Here is a 22660-nt window from a genome sequence, read left to right on the forward strand (position 1 = left end):
ATGCAATTTACCCTTCGTATCACTGTTAGTGGTAAATCTTTCCAATGTTCTAAGTCATCTTGTAATTTCTTCATTAATGGCTGATAATTTAATTTGTATAGATAGCTTAGATTATTATCTAGTCTAATACCTAGGTATCGGATTGCTTGTGTTTGCCATTTAAATGGTGATTCTTTCTTAAACTTTGTGAAATCTGCATTATTCATTGGCATCGCCTCACTTTTATTTGCGTTGATCTTGTACCCCAATATTTCTCAATATTCCTTCAATTTCTTAGATAATTCTTTTATTGATAATTCTGGTTCTGTTATGTATACTATGACGTCATCTGCAAATAGACTGATTTTTTATTCCTTCACTTTTATTTTTATCCCTTTTATTTTATTTTCTGTTCTTATCAGTTCTGCCAAGGGTTCTATAGTTAAAGCAAACAGTGATGGAGATAGCGGACATCCCTGCCTAGTTGATCTGCTTAATTTGAATTGTATATATATATATATATATATATATATATATATATATATCCATTTACTGTCACCTTTGCCATTGGTCTCTTATATAATGCTTTAATCCAATTAATATATTTCTCTGGTAGGTTGAACCTCTGTAGTACTTGAATAAATAATTCCATTCTACCCTGTCAAAGGCTTTCTCTGCATCTAAAGCAACCGCCACTGTTGGCGTTTTATTTCCTTGTACTGCATGGATGAAGATAATGAACTTACAGATATTGTCCATTGTTCATCTTTTCTTAATAAATCCAGTTTGATCTAGTTTTACTATTTTTGGTACACAGTTGGCCAATCTGTTTGCTCATAGTTTTGATATTATCTTATAATCTGAGTTAAGTAGAGATATTGGTCTATACGATGCTGGTGTTAGTGGATCTTCCCCTGTCTTTGGTATTACTGTAATTATTGCTGTTTTATATGAATCTGGTACGTTTTGTGTTTCCTCAATCTGGTTCATTACTTCCAAGAGAGGAGGAATTAGTAACTCTTTAAATGTTTTATAGAATTCTATGGGGAGTTCGTCCTCCCCAGGCATTTTATTGTTCGGTAGCTTTTTTAATATATCTTGTATTTCCTCTATTTCAAATGGTTTTATCAATTTGTTTTGCTCCTCTTGCAATTTCAGTAGTTCAATTTTAGCTAGAAACTCATTTATTTTGTCTTCTTTCCCTTCGTTTTCAGTTCAGTATAATTGCTCGTAGAATTCCTTAAAGTTTTCATTGATTTCTGTTGGGTTATATGTAATTTTTTTGTCCTTTTTCCTTGATTCCTATATCGTTCTTTTAGCTTGATCTGTTTTAAGCTGCCAAGCCAGTATTTTGTGCATTTTTTCTCCTAGTTCATAATACTTTTGCTTTATTTTCATTATGTTCTTCTCCACTTTATGCATTTGTAGTGTTTTGTATTTTATGTTTTTGTCTGCCAATTCTCTTCTTTTTGTTGTATCTTCCCTTGTTGCTAGTTCTTTTTCTGCACTTACTATTTCCCTTTCTAGCTGTTCTATTTCCCGATTGTAGTCCGTCTTCATCTTAGTTACATAATTTATTATCTGCCCTCTGATGAAGGCTTCATTGCATTCCATAATATAAATTTGTCTTTCTCTGATTCCATATTTATTTCAAAGTACATTTTAATTTGGCTCTCAATAAATTCTCTAAAATCCTGTCTTTTAAGTAGCATCGAGTTTAATCTCCATCTATACATTCTTGGTGGGATGCTAATAACAGGGGTGAGTGATCAGATAACAATCTAGCTTTATATTCCATTTTCCTAACTCTCCCTTGGATATGGGCTGACAATAGGAACAGGTCAATCCTTGAGTATGTTTTATGTCTACTCAAATAATATGAGTATTTCCTTCTCCTTTCGGTGTTATCTCCTCCATATATCCAAAAGTTGCATTTCTTGCATTGATTTAACCATAAATTTGGCTACTTTGTTCTTTTTGCTAGTCTTTTGTCCAGTTTTATCCATCTTTGAATCCAAATTAAGGTTAAAGTCCCCTCCTATCAATATATTCCTCTGCGTATCTACAATCTTCAAAAAAATATCTTGCATAAACTTTTGATCCTCTTCATTAGGTGCATATATATTCACCAAATTCTAGATTTCTGAATATATCTGACATTTTAACATTACATATCTCCTTGCTGGATCTATTATTTCCTCCTCTATTTTGATTGGTACATTTTTATTGATGAATATATCTACACCTCTGGCTTTTGAATTATATGATGCTGCCGTTACGTGCCCTACCCAGTCTCTCCTTAATTTCTTGTGTTCCACTTCAGTTAGATGCATTTAATTAAAACATATATTCCATGACAAAAATAAACAAACCTCTCAGGAAAAAAAACCTCTTTTCCTCCCACCCCCCCAGCACCAACAATCAAATTGCTAGCACCATTCTCCCACTATTTTGAGAAGTGCCCAACACTCACATCTTCCACTTATGCTTTACTTCCCTTCAGTGAGCTCCCCATATCTCTTCTTTATTTAACATATATAATACCCTTCAAATAGTAACACTGTATAAAGAAACAAAGCCTTCCTGTAGTCCCCACACATTCAATATTTACAATCCATTCTTCCCCCAAATCCCTATTTCCGCTTTATTTATGTTTATTTTTAGTTTCATAGTGGTGGTAGGGTTCTTACAAAGTCCATTGGTTCTGTTGGGTCCGTAAAAAACCCTTTCTCCCCTCCCGCCCTGACAATCTTCAACGTTGCCCGGTGTAGGAGGGTAAATTCAATTACTTTTTCTTTCTGACACTTTTTTACCAATTCAAACTCCCTCCTGCACTTCAGCAATACACATTAATTCCACCCCCCTCGTATTCCACTAAACCCCCCTCTTGCTTTTTTCCCCACTGCCGCCACCCTCAAAATCCTCTCTCTATCCTGATAGTGCAGGAGTCTCACCAGGATAGAGCGTGGTCATTGGTGCAGCCCTGGGCACATGGTGAAAATTATTTCCTATTTTATCCTTCAAAAGTATCTCCATTTTTGTAGGAACTCCACCAGGTATCTCCCCTACTTATCATCCTTCACCCCTACAATCTTAATTGTATTCCTCCTATTGATATTCTCAAACATTCTATTCTCTCCCACATCTTTACTCTATCCCTTTCCCATACAAGCATTTCATTCTCCCCTCTATCTTTCCCCTTTCAATTCTTTCCTCTGTTTCCTTTGCCCTTTCTGTTAGGATGTCTAACCTTTCCTTAATTGCCCCTTGCCCTGTCAAATTCTTTTTATTTGCCCAATGGCCTCTAATATTTCCCTGGCAAAGGGCATCAAACCCTCTGCTTCTTTTGACAGTCTTCCAACACCCTGCGCGCGCTGTCTTTCTTTTATCTCCTTGTTCTTCTTATTCATCTTCCTCCTCTTCCAGTTTGCTCTTTGACTCTAGGGCGCCCCACCATGCATCCTTCCTGCCACTCTCCTTTTGGCTGCATTGCGCCTGGAGTCTATCAGGCCTGTTGCCTCGGACACCCTCCGATTCCCCAGACCTGACCTCTTCTTACCTGCCTGTTGGAGCAATTCTACCAGTAAAAGTTCACTTTTCCTGGCTCCTCTCTTCCTGGTCCATGGTCTCTTTCTCTCCACCGCCACTGATGTCCAACTCCCTGGGTTCTGCGCCTCCTCTGCTGCCATCGCTGCTGTTCCGACCATGATCTGGTTACACTGCCCTCATGCCTCAGTTCCTCTTGCTGCCGCCAGCATCGACATCTACCTCTCTCTCTCAACCCGGGCCCCCCTACCTCGAGCCTCTGAGCTTCTGTCCTCACCACTGCTATCACTACCGGCGTACCGCCGCTTCCATAGGCCCTGTAGCTCCCATCATCTGAGGGCTTCCGCTACCTTGCAATCTGTACTCGCTGGCATTCCTGCCACCTTGGACCCTGCCTTCCCCCAGCCACCTTGTGATTGCACCTTTTCAGGGCCCTCTTCTCTCACCCTCCCAGGTGAGTCCTCTTCTCTTGGGAAGTTTCGGGGGTCCGCTATCGCCATGTGGTGAGTCTTTTCCTTCTTCTTTTGGTGCTGTTCTTTTTCCCATCTTCTTCTTTCTTTTTCTTCTCCCTTTTCCTTCTATTCCTTTTTATGGTTGTCTTCTTCTTTTTGGATTCTTTTTATTTTCAGGGATCTTCTTCAATCTGTCTTTTATTTTATTTTCCTCGGGGTGTTCTTGGTTTTCCTTACACGCTCCTCACTGACATTTTTCTTGTCTGGCCATTTCCTGCATAGCACTCAGGGAGTCAAAACCTAGGCTGGTTTTTATTTCCTTATCACATGCCAACGAAGTCAAATGAGGGACAGATATTTTAATCCCGTTGGAGATCAGTAGTGCAACACAGACCTAAAAGATGGACTGAGGGCTTTCTGGTTTGCAAGACATCATCACATCAAATGAATCATGAGGTGAGCTCCTTCAATTGGATTCACAGAAATAGGAGCAGAAATAGGTCATCAAGCCCAGCAAGTTTATTCTGGGATGATCTGTTGTTGTTCTGGGATGATCTGTTTTTCAGTCCTATTTCCTTCCTTTGGCCCATATCTCTTCATCCTTTAAAATTAGTCATGGAATCATAGAGCTTGTTATATGGAACAGAAACAGTCCCTTCAGCCTAATTTATCCACGCTGATCATGTTTGCCAATCTGAACAAGAGGGAAATGGGATCATACTTGGCCCAAATCCCTCTAACCTTTGCCTATGCATAGTTCTGTCAAAGGGTCTTGTAAATATTCTAATCTGTTGATCTATAAATTATTACTTCTGAAGCATCAACAGGTTGTACTGAGAATTCTACCCTTTTCCCCCATCTAAGCCCTACATTAATGTGAAAAAAAATGTCCTTATTGAATTCACTTGAATTTCCCAGCACCAACTTTTACTTTAATCACTCTGGATTACTCCAGCAGAGTAAATAATTTTGATGGATCTTTTCTACTAAGTTACTTTGCAATATTTTTTTAAAAGTGAGAACAATTCACCCCTGGTCACCCCTGGTCACCCCAATTCACCCCTGGTCATCCCTGGACACCCCTGATCACCCCAATCACCCCTGGTCATCTCTGGTCACCCTTGGTCACCCCAATTCACCCTTGGTCATCTCTAGTCACCTCTGGTCATCCCTGGTCACCCCTGGTCACTCCAATTAACCTCTGGTCATCTGTCCCAGCATACAGATGCTGGCTCTTGGCTACATTCATTTCCATGCCGTTGCTTCCATTAATGTCAATTTGGCAAATGCATACAACTGGTTTGATTTCTTCCCCACCACTGACTCCTAATTCAAGTCAAGCACCCCCGCTCACCAATCCCCCTCCCCCTGTAGTTTATTCCTTCAAGTACTTGTGTCATAGTTACTAAAATTTGGCACTATTCTCCTGCATGCCTCGTGCTTGTGAGCACAGAGGACAGTGTTTTCCATTTACATTTTGAATACAGAAAGCTTTTCCATATTTGTTCAACTATAGCCAGGCATGGGAAAGACCTAGCGCTACCCATTCCTCTATTGTATCCCAAGTCTATCGTCAGGTTGGACATCCCCTTGACAGCAGTAGTACAGGAACAGTAAATTTCAATGCCCATCTTGTGCTCTCTCTGAGCATTACTAAATTACTAAGGGTAAACATAAGACCATAAGTAATAGGGAATATAAAACATGACAGCACAGTACAACCACTTCAGCCCATGATGTTGTGCCAACCTATATAAACTTACTAAACAATCTAACCTTTCCTACCTCATACCCATAACCCTCTATTCTTCATGCACCCATGTGTGTGTCTAAGAGACTTTTAAATGTCCCACCATCCATGACCACCCCTGGCAATGCATTCCAGACACCCACAACTCTCAGTGTAAAATACTTACCCCTGATGTCTCCCTTAAACTTTCCTCCCTTCACTTTGCACAGATGTTCTCTGGTGTTTGCTGCTCCCACACTGGAAAAAGCTGCTGACTGTCTACCTTATCTATGCCTCTCATAATCTTCTGGATCTCGTCCTCTCATCCTTTTTTACTCCAAAGAGAAAAGCCCTATCTCTGATAATCTTTCATCAAAAGACATGTTCTCTATTTCAGGCAAAATCCTGGTAATTCTCCTCTGGACCCTCTCCATAGCTTTCACATCCTTTCGGTAATGAGGTTACCAGAATCGAACATAATATTCTAAGTGTGGTTTTACCTCGAGAGATCTATGGGTTTGGACCCCAAGGTCCTTCTGTTCTTCCACACTGTTAAGTATCCTACCAATATCATGTACTTTGTCTTCAAGTTTAACTTTCCAAAATGCATCACCTACACTTATCTGGATTGAATTCCATCTGCCACTTTTCCGCTCAATTCTGCTTCCTGCCTGTATCCTGTTGTAACCTATGGCGTAGATCATAACCGCACAGAAAAAAAAACAGGCCATTTGACCCTTCTGATCTGTGCTGACCAATAAAACTAGCTAGTCCCACTGACCTACTCTCATTTCATAACCCTTCAGACCTCTCCTATCCATTTATTTGTTGAATTTATTGTTAAAGCTCAAGATTGAAATTGGATTCAGTACATCAGATGGCAGCTCCTTCCACACTCTTACCCTCTCTGAGTGAAAATCTTTCCCCTAATGTTCCCCTTACACCTCTCCCCTTTCAGCCTCAAGCTGTGACCTCTCATATTTATCTCCCCAGTCTAAGTGGAAACATCCTACTCACATCTACTCTGCCTATACCCCTCATAATCTTATAAACTTCTATCAAGTCTCCCCTCATCCTTCTTTGTTCCAAGGAGTATAGTCCTAACCTGTTTAATCTTTCCCGGTAACTCAACTCCTGATGACCCAGCAACATTTCAGTAAATCTTCTCTGCACTCTTTCAATCTTATTGATATATTTCCTACTGCTGGGTGACCAGAACTGCCTACAATGTTCTAAGTGTGGTCTTACCAATGACTTGAATAACTTCAACATGTGATAGATGTGATAGATCAGGGGGTAAAAAAGGCGGAGGAGTTGCTCTGCTTGTTAGGGAGGACATTACTGCCGTGAGGTGGCAGGATGGTATGGAGGGATCAACCAGTGAGGCTGTTTGGGTGGAATTGAGGGGTGGAGGAGGCAAGAGGGTGCTAATAGGGGTGTATTACAGACCACCAAATGGGCCAAGGGAATTAGAGGAACAAATTTGTAGGGAGGTAACGTATATGTGTGAAAATCATAGGGTAGTGATCATGGGAGATTTTAACTTCCCACACATTGATTGGGATACCCATACGGTTAGAGGGCTGGATGGGCTGGAGTTCGTTAAATGTGTTCAGGATTGTTTTCTAAATCAGTTAGTAGAAGAACCGACTCGGGATGGTGTAATACTGGATCTCCTGTTAGGGAACGAGCTAGGTCAGGTAGCGGACATTAATGTTGGAGAACCAATTGGGTCTAGTGACCATAATTCTGTTAGTTTTAGGGTAGTTTTAAGGAAGAGCAAGGAGAGGCCTAAAGTTGAGGTTCTGGATTGGCAAAGAGCAAATTTCGTAGGAATAAGAAGGGATTTGGGGAGTATTGAGTGGGACAGGATATTTTCAGGTAAGGATGTTAATGAAAAATGGAGGATATTCAAAAAAGAAATTTTGAGGGTACAGAGTAGTTATGTCCCAGTCTGGATCAAAGGAAAGGCTGGAAGTCATAGGGAGGCTTGCTTTTCGAGGAATATTGGAAATTTGGTTAGGAGAAAAAGGGAGATGTACAAGAGGTATAAAGAGCAGGGAGCTGAGAAGTTGAAGGAGGACTACAAGGAGTGTAGAAGGAATCTTAAGAAAGAAATTAGAAAGGCCATAAAAAGGCATGAAGAGGCTTTGGCTGACAGAGTAGATATAAATCCAAAGGGTTTCTACAAGTACATTAAAAGTAAAAGAATAGTGAGAGATAAAATTGGACCCCTTGTAGATAGCGAGGGTAGGCTGAGTGAGAAGTCTGAGGAAATGGGGGAAATTTTGAATGATTTCTTTGCCTCGGTATTCACTAGGGAAAAAAATGTTGAACCAGTTGAAGTAAAGAAAAATAGTGGGGAGGTCATGAAGCATATAAGGATAACCGAGGAGGTAGTGATGGCTGTGTTAAAAAAGATAAAGGTGGATAAGTCTCCCGGACCGGACAAAATATTCCCTAGGACACTCAGGGAGGCTAGTGGACAGTTAGTGGGGCCATTAACGGAGATATTTAGGATGTCACTGGCCACGGGGGTGGTACCAAAGGATTGGAGGGTGGCGCATGTGGTTCCTCTATTTAAGAAAGGGTCCAAATGCAAACCTGGGAATTATAGGCCTGTAAGTCTGACGTCTGTGGTGGGCAAGTTGATGGAAAGTGTTCTGAGGGATGCTATGTACAAATTTTTGGACGTACAAGGATTGATAGGGAGTAATCAGCATGGTTTTGTCAGGGGTAGATCATGCTTGACAAAACTGATTGAGTTCTTCGAGGGGGTTACAAAAAAGGTTGATGAAGGGAAAGCTGTGGATGTTGTCTATTAGGACTTTAGTAAAGCTTTTGACAAAGTTCCCCACAGGAGGTTAGGAAAAAAGGTGGAGGCATTAGGTATAAATAAGGAGGTAGTGAAATGGATTCAGCAGTGGTTGGATGGAAGATGTCAGAGAGTAGTGGTAGACAATTGTTTGTCCAATTGGAGGCCGGTGACTAGTGGAGTTCCTCAGGGTTCAGTCCTGGGTCCACTATTATTTGTTATATATATTAACGATCTGGATGTAGGGGTAGAGAATTGGATAAGCAAGTTTGCGGATGACACAAAGATTGGTGGTGTTGTGGACAGTGAGGTAGATTACCGTAGATTAAAAGATGATTTAGGAATGCTGGAGATGTGGGCTGAGAAATGGCTGATGGAATTTAATACAGATAAATGTGTGGTGCTGCATTTTGGAAAGGCAAATTTAAATAGGTCATATACATTGAATGGTAGACAATTGAGGAGTGCAGAGCAACAAAGGGATTTAGGAGTTATGGTAAATAGTACCCTCAAGGCTGATACTCAGGTAGATGGTGTGGTGAAGAAGGCATTTGAATGCTTTGCAAATGCGTTGGCGCCAGCCCGTCAGCCTGCTAATCGCCCCCACCTCCTCTCTTTACTTTCATTAGCACCTGCGACCTGTCGCCCAACTCACATGTAATAAACCCCTTACGAAAAATGGCCAAACGAAAGACAGAAAACAGGACCTTTCAAGACAGGTGGGAGGCAGACTATATGTTCGTCATTTTAAAAGACAAATCTGTTTGTCATTGAAGCAAGTTGTTATTTTTTTGACTTGTTGGCTTGTGAAAAAAATACATTTAAAAGGAGCTTAAAGGCTGTAGAGAAATATTATTTATTGAATATTTTATTTCTCATTTGTTAATGCTTCTTCTGGAAAGAGTTTAAGCAAAACTATTATTAAACATTTATTTTAATAAGAAAAAGTTTAACATTACATATGTTGAAAGAAGAGAAAACATGCAGATGTTGTTGAAAATTTTCAATAAATATTTAGTTTGGCCCACGACTTAGTCCAAGTTTTTAATTTTGGCCCTCTGTGAATTTGAGTTTGACACCCCTGATCTAGGTCATTTATAAAAATCACAAAGATCAGGGGTCCCACAACAGATCCCTGTGGAACGCCACTATTTACTGACCTCCAGGCAGAATACTTCCCATCCACAAGTACTCCCTGCTTTCTAAATGCAAGTCAATTCTGAATCCACACAGCCAAGGTTCCATGAATCCTATTAACTCCCTCAGAACGCCTGGCCCTCCACTCTCTCTACACCAATCTGACCTCACTATCAAATCTGCAGACAAGGGTGGCGCTGTTGTGGTCTGGTGCACGGACCTCCATCTGGCTGAAGCTAGACAACAACTCTCAGACATCTCCTCTTACTTACCACTTCAACAGGACCTCACCAAAACTCATCAAACCAATGTATTATGCACCATCTCTGAACTCATCACTTCCAGTCACCTCCCTGGCATGGTCTACTATCCTTCTACCCATGATTCACAAACCCAATTGTCCTGGCACACCCATCATGTCTACGGGCTGATGCCCCAGTGAATTGGTTTCTGCTTACCTCTACTCTGTTTTGTCCTCACTAGTCCAGTCCCTCCTCACCTACATCCGGGACACTTCACACACCCTCCATCACTTCAACTACTTCCATTTCCCTGAACTCAATCACCTCATGTTTACCATGGACATCCAATCCCTATACATCTCCATTCCCCATACTGAAGGCCTCAAAGTCCTTCATTTCTTTCTGGACGAAATACCCAACCATTCCCCCTCCATCACTACCTTCCTTGGGCTGGCAGAATTTGTCTTCAGCCTCAATGATTTCTCATCTCACTTTCTCCAAGTCAAAGGAACAACCATGGGTACTCATATCGGCCCAGCTATGCCTGTCTTTTTGTTGGCTATGTGGTGAAATCCATGCTACAAGCCTACTCAGGGAAGACCCATCAATTCTTCTTCCTCTACATCGATGACTACTTTGGTGCTGCCTTATATACCCATGATGAGCTCATTGACTTCATCCACTTTGTTGTCAATCTCCACCCTGACCTCAAATTCACTTGGTTCATCTCTAGCAACACTCTCCCTTTCCTCGATCTCTCTGTCTCCATTTCGGGAGAGAATCTCTTGACAGACATTTTCTACAAACTCACCAACTCCCACAGCTACCTCGACCACAACACTTCCCACCCTGTCTCCTGTAAGGATTCCTTTCCATTCTCTCAGTTCCTCCGTCTCCATTGCATCTGCATCCAAGATGAAGATTTCCATGCCAGATCAACATAGATGTCCTCCTTCTGCAAACAACATGGCTTTCCTCCTACTACTTTCAACTCGGTGCTCACCCACATATCCTCCATTACCCACACATCTGCTCTGGCCCTCTCTTCCCCCATGTGCAACAAGGACAGGATTCCTCTTGTCCTCATCTCCACCCCACCAGCCTCTGTATCCAACACATCCTCCTCTGCTATTTCTGCCACCTACTATGTGATCCCACCATGAGACACATATTCCCCTCTCCTCTTCTCCCTGCCTTCTGCAGGGACTGTTCCCTCCATGACTCTTTTGTCCATTCCTCCTTCCTCACTATCATCCCCTTAGTACCTGACCCTGTGATCGCAGGAGATGCTCCACTTGTTGCCACACCTCCTCCCTCATCACTATTTGAGGCCCCAAACAATCCTTCCAAGTGAAGCAACATTTCAGTTGTGAATCTGCAGGGGTCATCTACTGCATCCAGTGCTCTCATTGTGATCTCCTCTACATCCGAGAAACTGGACGCAGATTGGAAGATCACTTTGTTGAAAACTTTGACTCTGTCCGCCACAATAGTGTGGATCTCTCAGTGACCACCCACTTCAATTCCCCATCCAATTCCTTTGCTGACATGTCTGTCCATGGTCTCATGCACTGCTAGGCTGAGACCACCCTCAAATTGTAGGACCAACACCTCATCTTCCAACTAGAAACCTTCCAACCAGATGGCATTAATATCGACTTCTCTGGCTTTTGTTAAAATGCCTCCCCTTCACTTCTTCCCATGTCGCCTTCCCCCACCTCTGTCTCTCCCTTCCTTTTCTCCTTTCGCCCAGACTTGATAACTTCTCACCTCTCCCCTTATCATATTTGTTGGTTTGGATTCCTCCCCACCCAGCATTGACTGAATTCTGAGATTTTTCTGAGATTTCCTTCTTCTAGCTCATTCTGTTTATTCCTCGAAGAAGTGCTCAGGCCCAAAATGTTAGCAATATATCTTTGGTTTTTATGGATGCTGAATGACGGCTGAGTTCCTGCCCCATTTTGGGGTGTTTTTACCACAATCACAGTGTCTTCAGGCTTTTGTGTTTCACTCCATGAATCTTATGTCTCATCCTTTCCTGAACAAGTTTCTCCTGGTGGACCTTGTCAAATGTCTTACTAAAATCCATATACACCACATCTACCACCCTACCTTCATCACCTTCTTTAGTTATTTCCTCAAGATATTCAATTAGGCTCATGAGGCGTGGATTTACCCTCACAAAACCACTTCTCCAAATGCTCATAAATCCTATCCTTAAGAATTCTTTCCAATAGTCTGCCCACCACTGATGTACGACTCACTGGTCTATAATTCATGGGAATTATCTTTATTACCCTATTATCTTTTATATACAAGGGGACCACATTTGCCAATCTCAAATCTTCCAGTACCTCCTCTGTGGCCAAGGAGAATGCAAATATCATTGCCAATGCCCTAACAATCTCTTCCCTCCCTTCCCATGGCAATGTGGCATATATCTCATCCTGTCCAGGTGATTTATCATTCCAGCACAGTAGATCCAGCACTTCCTTTTTCATTATCTCAGCCTGGTCCAGCACGTAAACTTGTTCTATTCTGTCCTCGTCTTGACCAAGTTCCTTTTATCTGGTGAATACTGAAGTAAAATATTAATTTAGGACCTCCCCAAATGTTACCTCCTTTATCCTTAGCGACCCTACCTTCACTTTCGTCATCCTTCTGTTCTTCATGTATGCATAGAACGCCTTAGGGTTTTCCTTAATCCTACTTGCCAAGGTTTTCTCATGCTCCCCTTCTAGCTCTCCAAAGTCCTTTCTCAAGTTCTTTCCTGGTTACCATATAATTCTCCTGAGCCTTTCCAGTCTTTTTTGCTTCCTAGGTCTAATGTATGTTTCCTTCTACCTCTTTACTAGCTGCCTCCATGGCTCACTTTTCCTACCATCTAGAGCAGGGGTTCCCAACCTTTTTGTTCCTCTGAACCCCTTGGGCATTTTTATAGGTTCCCGTGTACCCCTAAAAATTAAGGATAAATAAAAACACGACATGGAGCAATCTGACTGCAGATAACAACACCATGTATTGTACAGTAGTGGTTATTCTCTCAGACCCAATGTACCCCCTGAAAAGTGCAAATATACCCCAGGCTGGGAACCCCTGATCTAGACAAACAGTAAAAAACCTGGAATGACTAATTCAGATACCTGGTAAAGACTCAAAACTGCTGGGAGAACTCAACAAATCACCCAACGTTCATAGGAGGTAAAGATATATAATTTATATATCTATCTTGTCCTCTAATCTATACCGATCCCATCCAGTCACTCAAATCAACTTCAAAGTGATCTCTGTTTTTTAAAATTAATTCAATTATTTTCAGAAAATTTCATCTTCTTCATTTGAGACTTTAAAGTAATAGCTGCTATTAATGCATGTTATAATAAAATGAAAAAAAAAGACTTCCTCTCATTGGATTGTTCCATCAGAATGCCCGCTCTGTATATGCTTTATATATTCTTACCATATGCGTATGTGTCAGTGTGTGCAAAGTCTATCCAGGAAATATCAGCTTTTACCAAAATTAATAAACTCTGCTGAGAAGTATTGAATGTACAAACTAAACCTTTTGACACGTAATAGTGACAGAACAGATCAGTCATGTTAGATGTTGCTGCATGTGGTCTGATGAGCTGCAGTTAATAGGCAGTGGGGTGTGACTCCTGTCAGTCATGTGGTTTTCAGGAACCCAGTACATCTGGAATAGCCTTTATGTTGACTGAGATGCTCTGTAATGATTGCATTCAGTATTGTGCAAGTAGATAATGTCTGCAGGTTGAACAACTTTGGAGCTAACAGCTATGATTCAACTTGCCTATCATATCACTGACAGAATAATAAAATAATAATTTTATTTTCAAATTTTGTAGTTTAAGGGCATCAACACTTGATAGTTTTCAGTTTGTCTCATTAAGTTTAAAATTAATTGAAATCTGTGGTTGGATGTTTCAGTGATTTTAAAGACCAGGTACAAGGAACTAAAATGAAAATCTGGCATGGGAATGTGATTCACTTAACCTGCACCTACTGCTTCCAATGTAAACGTCATACTACTCACTCATTTCTATAGCACGCCCCAGAACCTTGCCTCGGCTGTGGGAAGAAGGGGCCCTCCCTCTCTGATCCTTCTTGCAGAGAGCAAGCACCACTTCACACTGCCTGCAGGGCAGCTGCAGTGAAGATGAATGAATAAAAATAAACAGGAGGGACTCAGCTGGTTTGACAGCATTCATCAGAAGGAAATTGGCATGGTTAGCCAATGCTTTAATTCAATACCATTACAGTGCCAGCGACCCAGGTTAAAATTTGCCCACAAGGAGTTTGTACTTTCTCCCCCTGACCACGTTGGTCCCTTCCAGGTGTGCCGGCGGTCTCCTCCTGCGTTCCAAAGATGATAGGCAGATTTGTCACATGAGTGTATTTGGGTGGAAAGGCCTGAAATGGTATTGTACCTTGAAAAAAAGTCATCAGTTAACATTTCGGGTTGGGGCCCTGTGTGGAGGTGAGACCATCATGCATTTGTGGGTTTGCAAAAAAGGTGGAAAGAAATGCAATAATCTTTATTGAGGCTCATCCCAAGCAATTGCACAACACAGGACCCTGTGCTCTATAGAGCTGTTCTCAGCATCTCACATTAGTTAACACTGGACAACAATTTTTTTTCAAAAGGTGTGCTTCCTGAAAAAAAATGGAGATTATGATAGACAACATCAAGCTGAACTTAAAGATACTTTCAGATTTGCTGTAAGAAGTAGGAAAAAGAACAAATTAATTTTTATTGCATTTAGCATGATGTGGCTGACACGTTGGGTTAGTTTAAATGACCTAGAAATGTTTTGCTGTTGATTTTTGTTTGTATTCAGCATTTGATCCCTTTCGTGTCAGTGTCCAACAATAGTCGGCCAGCACTGATGAATACCAGTAGTCTTTATACTGCTTTATCATGTCCTGGTGAAATCTTTCACCATGTTTGTCAATGACGGCACCAAGATCAGCAGGGAAGACGTCCAAGTGGGAATGCAGAAAATGAATTTTCAACGACATGTTGTACTTCTGGTTTTGTATACTTGCGGCAGACTTAAAATATGACAGGAAATCATAAAAATGGGTTATATCTACAAGATGGCACTTGAGAAAATTTTTAGGTGATTTTCCTGATAAGCAGTCAAAAATTTATAAAACGCACACAAAAGTGTTCAGGAAGCAAAATCTTCAATGTCCTGCTGGAGGATTAGCTGACACACTTTGGCCTGATAAAAGTTTGCTGCTTTTCCATGCAAGGAAATGACCACAAATGACCACTGCCACATCCCGTTTCTCCCCCCAAAATAAATTTTATTCGCAATAAATTATTTACAACAAGGAAAACCGTTCAGTCTTCTCACAGTGTTAGAATCATGCATTCCCATCACAATACATTATTACATTCATTTGCTATTTAACATTATTGCCACCACAGTGACCCCTTGTCATTGTCCTCCCCCTCCCCCCTGTTGTATGAGGGACTTCCCCTCGGTCTCAGCCCAGTAATGGAAGGATTCTAGTCTGTGATCCTTCACAACAGCATCACTTAGCATGTTTGGGATGACATCAGAAACCCTGGCAAATTTCTACAAATGTGCAGTGAAAAGTGTACCAACCGGCTGCATCATGGTCCGGTATGGATACACCAAAACCACTGAGCATAAAGCCCTGCAAAAGGTAGTGGACACAGTCCAGGGCATCACAGCCAAAACCCTCCCCACCCTCGAGAATATCGACAGGGAACACTGCCGTCGGAGAGCAGCAGCAACCATTGGGAATCCAGACCACCCAGCAAATGCTCTGTTCTCGATGCTACCATCATGTTTGCACCACCAGGTTCAGGAACAGCTGCTACCCCTCTACTATCAGACTCCTCAACATCAAACTCAATCCGGGACTCATTTAAGGACTCTTACTTGTCCACTTTGTTGATCTTTTTCTCTGTATTGCCTTGTCAGTTTGTTTACATTTTTTAATTTGTTTACATGTATACATTGAGAACAATTTATTTTTGCACTGCCAGTAAGTGGTGATCCTGCCGTGCCCGCAGGAGAAAGAATCTCAGGATCATATGTGATGTCATGTACGTACTCTGACAATAAATGTGAAATCTGAAATAAACCTGAGACAGTGTAAAGTGTTATCAGAGAATACAACAGAATATACATCAGTTACATAAGTAAACCAGAGAATTAGCAGATGCTGGTAAACTCGAATAACACACAAGATACCACAGGAACTTAGCAGGTCAGGCAGCATCCATGGAAGGCAAAAGATAGTCAATGTTTTTGGGTGAGACCCTTCATCAGGAAAACTGAAGAGCTTTTGGCTGAAAGGCTTCATCTGATTCCTGAACAACCCAAAATGTTGACTATCTTTTACCATCCATGGCAACTGCCTGACCCACTGAGTTCCTCCAGCATTCTTAGATCAGTTGCAGCTGTAGACTAAGAAATGGCAGATGTAGATTAAAGTGTGAGGTGTTGCAATTTGAGAGATCAAATGTAAGGCAAAAGTGTACAGTTAATGAAAGACTCTTCAAAACATTGTTCAGCGGGATCTGCGGTCCACATCTATAGTTCCTTGAAAGTGGTCATGCAAGTAGATCGGGGTAATAAAGAAAGTATATGGTAAGCTTGCCTTCATTGGTGAGTCATTGAGTATAAAAGTAAGGAAGTCATGTTGCAGCGTTACAAAATTTTGGTTGGGCTGCCCCTGGAATAGTGTGTGTAGTTCTGGTAACACCATTACAAGAAGGATGTGTAGACTTTGGAAAATGTACAGAAGTGTGGTGCTCTGTTAGATAGAATCAGACACATACAAGGTAAAGACTAATCATTAGACTTTAATCCACAAAGACTTCTACATAACAAGGCTGGCTGTGGCTGCAGCAACTCTGAGTGAGGCCTTGGGAGGCCGGCACAGGCTTATATCCCGGAGGGTGATTGACACCAGACCGGGTGGGGCTTGATCCATTCAGGCCGACTGATTGACAGCCGGCCAGGTGTTGTCCTGTCCCTTTACACTCCTGCAGGTACAGAGGTTGCCCCCTGCAGTAGGCCGGTGGTGTCCCACCACAAGAAGAGATTTGCTAAGATGCTTGCCTGGATAAGACAGTAGGAGTTATAGGGAGAGATTGGACAAATTTGGCTTGTTTTCTCTGGAGTGTCAGAAGCTGCAAGATTATGTGATAGAAGTTTGTAAGTTAATGAGAGGCATTGATGTGGTAGATTTTTCCCAGGGGAAAAATGTTACATACAAGAAGGCATGAATTAAAAGTGAAGTGGGGGGGGGGGGGAAGGTTTAAAAGAGACGAACAGGGCATGTATTTTACATAGAGTGGCTGGAATGTGGTGCCAGAGTAATGGTGAAAACAGATACAATAGTACTGGTTAAGCGGCTTCTTGATGGACACATAAATATGCAGGGAATAGAGAGATATGTATCAGATGCAAAGCTTTGTTGAACTTGGGCATTAAGTTCAGCACAGACATGTGGGATGAAAGGCCTGTTCCTATACTGTCCTCTTCTATGTTCTGCTTTTGGAGCCAATAAAATCCATCAGCAATCAACCTTCAAGTAGTGAGAAGCTCTTTACAGATGCAATGGTGAAAATATATGTTTTTCTGCTAAATATATGTACAGTTATACAAGATTAAGAATGCATGTCATTCCTTGTTTCACAAATAAGAAATATTTCCCTCTGGACTGGTGACATCACAGGGGAAACTATCTCATCATTACTTTGTCAAGCACTACTCCATACCTTTAGTGGTGAATAGTGTGCAAAAGCAGTATTGAGCTCCAAAGTAGCCATCCAAGTGTCAGATCAATATGTTTTCTGCCTTCATCTGCTCCTCTTCAATCTTCCAGTAGGTGCTAACCTTGCCTCTTAATACCTCAGCCACATGGTAGCCAGCACGACTTAAGACACAAGTGAGTATGAGTCCATTGGACATCATTTAGGAACCTATTGTGTCCTGAAGTATTTGTTCTAGAGAGCTGAATTTGATTTCTAAGTGTATGGAAGTTCTGAATGCTGGGTGGCTGGATTGTTGAAATGATGACAATCTGGGAGAATCCAAATCCATTGGGTTTAATACCAAAGCTGACACAAATTCTCAGTGAAGTTCAGTTATCTAGCTCATCCCCAAATATCACTGCCAGGCAATGAGGAAGTGGCCGAAGTTGGTCTTGGTTTACCTCGGGACTTCTGCTCACTTTGCCCGTATAAGATCTGCAGGAAGGATTGTTATTCCAGAGGGAGTTAACAACTTGATGTTTAATTCAGAGAGAAAAACTTGATGTTTACTTCAGAGCTCTTCAGGCTCAGGAGGGGCTCAGGCCCTGAAGGTAGAGAAACTCTGCTTTGCTTTAGATTTCCAACACTTCTTTGTGTGCTGGTTCCCTTAGCCTGCTGACTCAGGCACTGAACTATGTTGCTGGGCCAATAGAAGCAGACAACTGCAGCCTGTGGTGTTTTAGTGGCCTTTCATAGGGACACAATGTCCTCTGCTGCAAGCAGCTGGGTGCCCTGAGACAGGATCTCAGATGTTCAAGGTCAGATGAGCAACAGAAGGAGGATGATACTGAGAGCAGCAGCTGAAAGTGTGTGATATCAATTGAAAGATCACCCACTAAGGCCTGACACGTGCACAGGAAGCTCGACTGTCTGGTGTAGTGAATAGAAGGGGCAGAATGTGACAGGTTTCCCTTCGAAGACACACTGCTGATCATGAAGCTGAAGAAAATTCCACTGTCTTTCTGTGCACCTTCACTTCTGCCTTTAATATTGATCTAGATTTATATGAGGTTGGGCATCTCCTGATACAGGCCACTAGTTAAAGTTTTTCCTTCATTTTTCGGCTTGAGGTCATCACCATTGCAATTTAGGAACTTCTCTATCTGGGCTGAGTGCCATTAAAGAGCATAGATATCATCCTTTACTCTGATGAACACTATCTGGTGGCAGCGCTGTGCAAGTGCGGACCCGTGCGGAGTGAGGGAGCAGAGATGCAGTGGTCCCGCAGGGTCCAGCCATCTAGTTGGCTGCCATTGGCCTTTTACGGGCTTTGAATCACCCGTTAAGGGAGCCAATGTTGAATTTAGTTGAAATCCCACAACTGCGGGTCTCTGCTCAAGATGGCGGCACCTATTAATTGGCAGAAGCCACAAGGGGCAGCAGACTTCGGGGAAGCAGAGGACTGGAGCTGGGGACCAGAGGACGGAAAGATCACCCCCCCCCCCCCCCCCCCGAGAAGGAGAAGCTGAGGATATGACCTGCGGGACGGTGACCATGGTGGCGGATCAATGAAGGGGCTCTGTGGCTGAGGGACCAGTGCATGCGATGGGTTGCTGGAGACTTAAGGTGAGGAACCCGCGGAAGCTGTGTGCTGCTGGAGACTGCCGTCAGGAGATGTGCGCCGGGTTGCGGACTGCTGGAAACAAGTTCGAACTGGCTGGAGGGGTATCAAGTATCGGAACCAGGATGCAAGGAGGTGCTGAGGGCGTTGAAAGGTTCCTAACCATGTCAGAGGTTTGGATCTGGAGCTTGCATTGCCAGTGGTTTGGACTGGACTCTGTGTGGCTACGGGGACTACGGAAGCACTGGAGGTGAATTTACAGACAATCAATAATGTTGGGGGGACTCTCTTTTGTTTCTCTCTGTCTGTAAGTTTGACTGAAAAACTGTAAGAGGCACTTAGGCAATTCCTGCCAGTGGAGAATCTGACTGCCTTGCAGCTGGCAAAAAAGAAATTTCATGTAATATGACATTGTTTTATTACTATGTTCATGAATTGAATCTTGAATCTTGAATCCCTTACTTCCCAGTGAATATAATGGGCAACAAACATGCAAAAACAGTCATTCCTTGAAACTTTAAGAAGGACAAATAAATATTGGCCTTCTAGAAATGCTCACTTCCCACAACGACCATCGAAATCTCTTGGGATGGTTAGGCATAAGCTTTCATTTTTATGGGTCTTGAGGCAAGGCTTTGCAAATCAGTCAGCAATTCACAGTTAATGGGGACGCTTGCCCTCCTCATAAGTTTCTGGTCTATTAATATTCATGCAGGCATTGATTTACTTTGGTCATAAAATCCTTGACTTTCATGTGCATAGCATTGAACATTGGAGTCAGACATGATGTCAAAATTGATCCATCGTTGGTCAGGCCACACTGGTGTGTTTCATTTCTGGTTGTCATGCCCTCGGGAGGATGTGATTAAGCTCCAGAGAAGGTGCAGAAAAGATTCACAGGAACATTGATTGGGCATTTCTCCATTGTGGATTTCTGGTCCAGAAGGGTGAGTGAGAGAAGTGATAGAGAGGCAGTGCATGGTTAGATCAGTGTATGAATCTGAATCAGAATTTATTGTCATGAACGAGTCATGAAACTTGATGTCCTGCCGCAGTATCACAGTACAAACACTCACACTACAACCATCTTACAACATATACATAAAACAATAGTGGAGCATGAAAAGTAAGACAGTTTCTTTGGTTCATTGATTATTCAGCGATCTGATGGCAGTGGGGAAGGAGCTGTCCTTGTGGTGTTAGGTGTTTATCTTTAGGCTCCGATACTTTTTTCCCAATGGTAGCAAAATGAGGAGGGTATGGCCTGGGTGGTGGGGGATCTTTGAGGATAGAGGTTGCTTTTTTAAGACACCACCTCATGTAGTTGTCCTCGATGGAGTGAAGCCTGGTACCTGTGATGTTGCAGGCTAAGTTAACAACCCTCTGAAATTTATTCTTGTCCTGAAAGTTGGTGCCTCTGTACCAGGCAGTGATGCAACCAGCCAGAATGCTCTCCATGGTGCATCAGTAGAAGTTTACGAGAGTCTTCGGTGACATATCGACTCTCCTCAGACACCTCACAAAGTACAACTGCTGGCAAGCCTTCTTTGTGATTTCATCAACAAGGAGGCTCCAGGGCACATCCTTAAAGATGTTGACACCCAGGAAGTTGAAGTTCTTGACCCTCTCCACTACTGAGCCCTCGATGAAGACTGGGTCATGTTCCCCTGACTTCCTCCTGAAGTCCATATTTATCTCTTTGGTTTTGCTGATATTGAGTGCAATGTTATTGTCATTACACCATTCAATGAGCTGATCTATTTCCTTCCTGTACATTTCCTTATTGCCAGTTGTGATTCTGCCGACAACTGTAGTGTCATTAACAGACTTGTAGATAGCATTGGAATAGTGCCTGGCCACACAGTCGTGCCTGTATAATGATAGTGCAAGCATCTTTGGGGTGCGCCTGTGTTGATGATCAGGAGATGAGGAGGAGATGTTGTTTCCAATTTGTACCAATTGTGATCTTCCAATGAGAAAGTCAAGGATCCAGTTGCAGAGAGGGGTACAGAGGCCTAGAGTTTATAGCTTCTTGACCAGTACTGAGGGAATAATGGTATTGAAGGACAAGCTGTAGTTGATGAAGAGCAGCCATATTTGTGAATTGCTGTTTTCGAGGTGAACCAGAGCTGAGTAGAGAACCAGCGGTATTGCATCTGTGGAGCAATTGTGATGATAGGAAAATTGCAGCAGGTCCAAATCTTTGCTTAGGTATGTATTAATTCAGACCATGACCAACCTCTCAAAGCACTTGATCACAGTCAAAGTTAGTGCTACTGGGTGATTGTCATTGAGGCAGCCCATGCTACTCTTCTTGGGTACTGGGATGATTGATGCCCTTTGAAGCAGGTGGGAACCTCTGACTGCAGCAATGAGAGGTTGAAAATGATGTGAACACTTCGGCTAGTTGGTTGGCGCAGATTTTCAGTACCTTGCCAGGTACGCCATCAGGGCCTGATTCCTTGCGAGGGTTCACCTTCTTGAATGATTTTCTGGCATACAGGGATTCTAGTAGGCACTGTTTGGTTCTTCTTCTCAAAGTTAGCATAAAAGGTGTTCAGCTGTTTGGGTAATGAAGCATCACAGCCATCTATGGTGTTCGCCCTCGCCTTGTAGGCAGTAATGGCCTGCACTCCCTGCGATAGCTGGAATGTATCTGTTTCTGTCTCTAGCTTCCTCCGGAATTGCTACTTTGCTTCAGAGATGGGGCCTTCTGCAGGTCATACCTGAATTTCTTATAAAGATCCCGAACCCTGGCCTTAAATGCCATTGTTCTTGCCCTAGCAGGTTCTGAATTCTCTGATTCATCCAGGACTTTCAGTTGGGGAACACCCAGTATATACACATAGGTACACCCAGTATCCACGCAGGTCTTGGTGGAGAGGGTCGAGAAGTTCAAATTCCTGGGTGTCAACATCTCCGAGGATCTGTCCTGGAGCCTCCATGTTGATGAAATCAAAATAAGGTCTTGAATATGTTCCTGTCCACTGATTCAAAGCAGTCCTGCAGATGGTCCTCTGCCTCCCTCGACCATACTTTTGCCATCTTCACTACTGGTGCTGTGGTCCTCAATCTCTGTTTGTACAGCCAGGTGATCAGACTTGCAAAAGAGTGGTTGTGGTATGGCTTGGTAGGCATTCTTCATGTTGGTGTAACAGTGGTTGAATGTGTTAGTTCCCCTGGTCTTGCTTGTGACGTGTTGGTGGTAGATTGTCAGAATCTTCTTCAGGTTGGCCTGATTGAAGTCTACCACAATGATTGGGAAGGCATCTGGAAGAGATGTCTCATAGCTGTTAATCACAGTGTTTGGTCATCACCAAGCCTGGGCGGAATGTACACTGCGACCAGGATGATGGTGGTGAACTCCCTTTGGCAGG

This window comes from Narcine bancroftii, chromosome 4, assembly GCF_036971445.1.
Source record: "Narcine bancroftii isolate sNarBan1 chromosome 4, sNarBan1.hap1, whole genome shotgun sequence".
Taxonomy (NCBI): Eukaryota; Metazoa; Chordata; class Chondrichthyes; order Torpediniformes; family Narcinidae; genus Narcine; species Narcine bancroftii.